This window comes from Triticum aestivum, chromosome 4B, assembly GCF_018294505.1.
Source record: "Triticum aestivum cultivar Chinese Spring chromosome 4B, IWGSC CS RefSeq v2.1, whole genome shotgun sequence".
Classification (NCBI taxonomy): Eukaryota; Viridiplantae; Streptophyta; class Magnoliopsida; order Poales; family Poaceae; genus Triticum; species Triticum aestivum.
The window spans coordinates 36,545,307-36,551,444 of record NC_057804.1 but is presented as its reverse complement, the minus strand read 5'-3'; the positions used below and the strand labels follow the sequence as shown (position 1 = coordinate 36,551,444).

Here is a 6,138-nt window from a genome sequence, read left to right as displayed (position 1 = left end):
CGCGTTGAGGCAGAGGAGAAGTTGACGCATGGTGATTCGACGGCGGTGTCTTATCTGCTTCCATTGATTTCGTGATGCTCCTCCTTTTGCTGTGGTGTTCTCCGAGCCTTGTGCCTCCCTTCTTCCCACTACGAGGTTTGCTTGCAAGTATCCTTTCCCCATGTCTTCATTTCGCTGCAATTTCTGTAGGATCCTGCTAGATCTGGCTTAAAGGTGTGCTTGTTCCCGTGTGTAGTGGTGGATCCTAGCTCTTTTAGGTTGTTTGTGGTGGTTCCTAGATGTCTGATTTTTGTTGCAGATGGAGCAACATCTAGTAGATGTAGATGCAGCAACACCTGATTTAATATAGTTGTAGGGTTTGGTTCCCTTATGCCTATTTTTTTATTTATGCTCCCGAATGTTTCTGTAGTTGTTCATGTGCCCCTATATGTGTACAACCCCTAGATGTGTGGATGTAAATGTTGATCTAGCTCGTAGATGTTTTGACTGTATGTGTGTACGATGCCAGTTGTTTTTGTCAGTGAGTTGGGCTGTAACTTTGGGCGAAATCGGAGTGATTGGGACTGAATTTTACCAGTTAAGCGTCAGTGATTCTGGACTGTAGTTTCAGGTTTTATCAGTCCATCTTACCCTGTAATTTTCGAGTGCTTTTGTGTTTGTCTTTGCAACTTCAGTGATGTGTAAGTTTCAGTGATCTACTCTGTAATATTTGAGTGCTTTTGTCTCTGGCTTTGTAACTTCAGTAATGTGTAAGTTTGAGTTATCTACTCTAAATTTTCCACTCGTTTTCCAGCACCTATTACACTCAGTATCAGTGTAACTACAGTCTGAATTGTATTGTGAATTAACTCTGGGCTGCAAGTTTGTATGTCCCCCTTTATCCTTTGCTAGCTTTTGTAGACGTACATCCCTTCGTTGTTGTACCTAGTGCGTTCTGCTAGCAAATTTCAGCTATGTTCTTTGTGTTTCTGTGAAACAGAATGTCCTTTTCATTTTCAGCTATGTAAATGTTTGATTGCTCTATTTGAAATCCCTGTTTTCTTAGTGGATTTATAGTGTGTCTTCTGAGTGTTCTACACTGTAATTCTTAGTGGATTTATAGTGTAATTTCTTAGCGGATTTACACTGTAATTCCTTAGCGAATTTACACTGTAATTTTGGGTGGATTTTTTTTACTAGATTTACACTGTAATTTTCAGTGAATCTACACTGTATTTTTAGTGGATTTATACTGTAATTTGCAATGGATCTACACTGTAATTCTTAGTGGATTTACTCTGTAGTTTTCAGTTGATCTTTCGTTGTAATCCTATAAGAGTTACATTGTATCTCTTGATTTTTACAGTGTAATTCTTAGTGGAGTTACACTGTAATCCTTAGTGTTTTTGTAGTGACTATTAGTTATTCTTGGATTACCTTGTATTTACACTGTAGCTCTTGATTTTACGGTGTAATTTTCAGTCTATTTACACTGTAATTCTTAGTGTATTTTTTGCTAGGGTCTGTTAGCGGGTTTTTACCCTTGTAATCTGCATTTGACTAGGGACTATTATGTGGATTATTTTTCTATTATCTTTAGTGGATCTTATAGTGTAATTCTTATTGGATTTACAGTGTAACTCTCAGTGGGCTTACACTATAATTTTTCAGTTGATTCTCCCCTTAGTGAATTTGACTAGGAGTGTTAGTTGGTTTTTACCCTTGTACTCTGCAGTTGAGTAGGGTCTATTATGTGGATTTTTAGGTCTGAACATTTTTCAGGTAGCCAATCTCTATCTTGTTTGTAATTTACTTTCATGCATTTGGTTGTTTCTTTATTTTATTTTTTTACCGTGATGTCATTTTGGTTTTGCTGTGTAGGTTGCAAGTCTCTTGCTCTTGACTCTACCAAGAAAGCATCAAATGATTCGTCAGTTGATAAATCTGCTGGTAATATTTAGTCAAACGAGGGTACAAAGGATGGTCCAAATTTGGTTTCTTGTGTGTGCCATGTAGTATCAGTGCTTAACTTTTTTCTTTAGTTTCAGTGCGATCTTCATAGTAATTACATTTAAAAGATCATAGTAATTCTAAGTTCAAGTGATAGTAATTTGCCCTTTTATAAAGTTCCAAAGTTTCAAATATTCAATCATAGTGTCATTTTGGTTTCTGAGCAGGAACATATTGGTTTCTCTATATAATACACTGTATTTTACACTGTAGTTCCAGTGGTCTAGCACTGGAATTACAGTTTGCTTACACTGTAATTCCAGTGGTCTAGAGATGTAATTCAAACTGTAATTACAAAGGATTTTTCACCCTGGTCCACTACTGTAATTTCTATTGTTGTCCACTAAAATTTTAGTGGTCTAGTATTGTAATTACAGTTTGTCTGTCACTGTAAATTCCTTATTTGCCAGTGTAATTTAGTTTCACATGTTATTTTTCTGTTCCTCTGTAACCATAGTGTAAAAACACTTGTTAGATTTTGCTTTTGTGTAGGATCTACTCATCTGTATATGTTCTTATTGCTTTTTCTAGTGATCTATTGATTTTGAGTTTACAACAAGAGTGCTCTGTGGATTCTGATCTGCTCTTTCGCTTTGGTAGCAACCTGTTGCTGCTCAAGGTAGAACAATATTTTTTGCATTAGCTAATGAAAGTTTTTGCAGGACTTCTTTCCCTGCTGTTTTATATTTAAATTTCACAATGATAGTACCTTGTACATCATTTGCGCCTGAAGTACTTGAGTAAAAGAGTATGCCCTGCTCTGTTATTTTGTTAAGAATCAAGTTAGAAAAGCATGGTTGAATATGTTTGTTCATTTTTTTTAGTTTAAAAAAGGCAATACAGAAACAATACAAAAAGAGTAGAGCTTTTGTGTTTCATGATCTACTCTTTCATGATTTGTTACTGATTTTTTTACTCTCTATCTTTTTAATTTTAGTTGTACTTCCCTATTGGTCTCGATGGTCGCTGGTTTTCGTTTGTCGTGTGTATCGAAGATAGAGCTTTTGTGTTTCTTGACTCAGCATTTGGAGAGAACTCAACGTATCATAGAGATATCTATGATGAGCTGGTGATTTTTCTTGTAAGCTTTTATGTATATTTCTGTTAGATTTTGTAGTTGTGCCACTTTCATGTACTACAAATATAGTTTTTAATGCTCCCTCTCTATTCTAGTGCATTTTTTCCATGTATTTTTAGTTTATTTCAGTTGTATTCCCCTATTATCTTAGTGGATTTACAGCGTAACTCTCATTGGATTTATATTGTAATTATTTTTAGAGCATTTTTACAGTGTAACTCTTTGGATTTGCACTGAAATTATCTTTAATGCATTTTACAGTGTAACTGCCATTGGATTTACACTGTAATTATCCTGAGTGCATCTACAGTGCAACTCTCATTGGACTTGCACTGTAATTTTCTTTAGTGCATTTTATACTGTAGCTCCTTTTGGATTAGTGCATTTACACTGTAACTTTCATTGAATTTATACTATAATTATCTTTAGTGCATTTTACAGTGAAACTCAAATTGGATTTACACTGTAACTATCTTAGTGAATTTTTACAGTGTAACTCTCATTGGATTTATACTGTAATTTATCTTAGTGGATTTTACTGGGTAACTCTCATTGGATTTACACCGTAATTCTTACTTGTTGTACTATGTAAAGCTTAGTGCCATTGTACTGTATTCACCACTTTGTGTCTAGTGCATTTAGTGTTAGTTATTTCAGTGTAACATGCACTTTAATTGTACTGATAGCTCCTCCTTATCGTCTACAACGCACTTAATTTTGTTTTCTACAGTAAATTAATTTGGTATGCTTTCCTAATTTTTTAGTTTCAAAACAGATTCATAATTTCATTGGGCTTTCGGATGAGTATATCACTCCTATGATGCACAAATGAATTAATATCGAAGAGTTTGATGTCTTGTATACAGTTGTTCCTAAGCAAGAGAATTGGTATTATGTTTTTTTTGCCTTACATGATTTTGATTAATTTTATATAGATTGTTTTGTAGGCTTCTTTTCTTATTTTTTGTGTTCTTTGTAACTTTTCAGGCATGATTGTGGTGTCTTCACTCTGAAGTATATGGAGATCTTCACACCAAGAACTTAGATGGCAAATCTTTTCTCCAATGTAGACATTCGAAATCTTAGGATCAAATATGTGAATGACATGTTTTTCAGCCCCTTGAACAGCTGCGAAAAAATCTTTTGTCACTGCTTTCTTTGGCAATGTATGTTCTTATTTTCCTTGTCCTCTATTTCATTTTCCTTTCCCCTTATTAGCTTTTTTTTCTTTGCCTATTCTGGTCTCTTTGATTTTTTTGTGTAGGGAGGCAATGCCAAGTGAGGTTCAGCATGTGCATAGTCCTATCTCAATTGGTGGATGAGTTCCCCTTTTGAGTAGCATATAACATAGAACCACTAGTGCAAATCATTTGGATTATTGGTGGATTTACAAGGTCGTTTTTAGTGGATTTGAAGTGGCATCTTTAATGCGTCTTGCACTGTAATTCTTAGTGGTTAATCTTAGCAGTTTTTTCAGTGCAAACCATTTGGATTGTTGGTAGATTTACAGTGTCATTTTAGTGGATTTTACAGTGTAATTTTAGTGCATCTTACACTGTAATTCTTAGTGGGCATGATAGAAAGTATTGTCGATTTTAGTGGATTTTACAGCAAATTTCTTGGTGGTAATATTATTGTAATTATACTTCTTTGTCAATGTAATTTTTAGGTGACATCATCTTGGTCCTTTCCTCATCCCTTTGTTTCTTTAGCTTAGTGTACATGGAAAAGCTTTGGCTGTATCGCTGTATCGTTGTGGTTCTTTGATCTCCACTTTTTAGCTGCTCTTCTGTTCGGGTTGGAGAAGTTGGGGTGTAGACCCGTTAGTCTGTTTATAAAAGCGGGACAAAAAAGCAAACAAGAGACACGGGACAGGAGACACTTGTCATTCTTTGGTTGGCTAAAAAATATGGATGAAAGCTAATTGGATTTCATCCGGATGTAGAATAGATAGTCCCAATATATGATTCGATATTTACTAAAATAATCATGTGGGTAGTTAAAACAAAAGCTTATATCAGAAGTTTAAATAAAAATAAAATAAAAGGACTGCAACTCATACGTACTCGATATGTAGTAAAAAAAGATAGTCTCAAGAATAATATTTGTATGCAGTAAAATTTGATTTACGCATAAATTTGGCTTCATGCATGCTATAACATCATCACTGTTGTCATTGGTTAATTATCTGATGATGGTATCACTTTTTCATCTCATCGGCTTTGTCAAATTGGAATTTTATATTCATATATACCACAAATTTATAGTTCTCCAGATGTAGTTGAAAACAGGTCAACTTAAGAATACATGGAGGACTTTGATTTATGTACAAATTCTACCATAACTAGAATGTAGAATTATAATTAAATTGAACGATCTGCATAGGACCATTCAATATCAGAAAGCATGCAGTGACAGTGTTTATGTTCAGCGCATAGTGTCAGACACAATTCTCACAAAAAAACAGTGTCAGATACAAATATGCTTGGGTATCTTAGATATATTGACACATATGGATTCATTTGTATAAAATATGAGTTGTGTAGAAAATAGTCGATAATAGTCAAACCAATTTGGATACGGTCCGGACCAAGATAATATATGTTATTTTTGTAGAAAGGGAAAAGAGCTTAGAAAAATAAAAATAATTTCAAGGATGGAATAAATTGTTTCAGTCACGCTTAAAGATATAATTATCAGAAAAACACATATACACAATATATTGTAAACTATATAGAAGAAAGTGAAATGAGATGTTTTATAATTTATAAGTGAATGTTGTCCAATCATTTATGTGATTGCCATGAAAGTATACTAACAATGAAATCGTCATGAGTATGTGAATCACGTCGATGTGATTGTACGTATATTCTCGACCCTTGTGATTTAGGATGCCTCTCATTGATAACTGCATACAAGCTAGCAAGATAGATAGTTAAATAACATATATTGTGCAACATTATAACAAAAAGCAATAATGACGTAATTGGAGATAATATTCTAACAAAAAGGTTGCAAACAACACAAATCCCAGGCAAGTAGTACGAATTTTTTAATTATTTGTATCAAGC

General features: G+C 34.1%; 1 long non-coding RNA gene across 2 annotated transcripts; it reads left to right on the top strand.

Annotated features, from left to right (window-relative positions):
* LOC123090857 (uncharacterized) lies at positions 1-4,742 on the top strand. 2 transcript variants are annotated; one of them, XR_006442630.1, is made up of 4 exons: positions 1-135; positions 1,861-3,070; positions 3,843-3,955; positions 4,055-4,742. It is a non-coding gene; the product is annotated as an uncharacterized lncRNA (long non-coding RNA). The 2 variants fall into 2 exon arrangements; XR_006442631.1 differs by lacking the exon at positions 1-135 and having other exon boundaries at positions 142-3,070; positions 4,055-4,233; positions 4,332-4,742.
* The last annotated feature ends 1,396 nt before the right edge of the window (positions 4,743-6,138 follow it).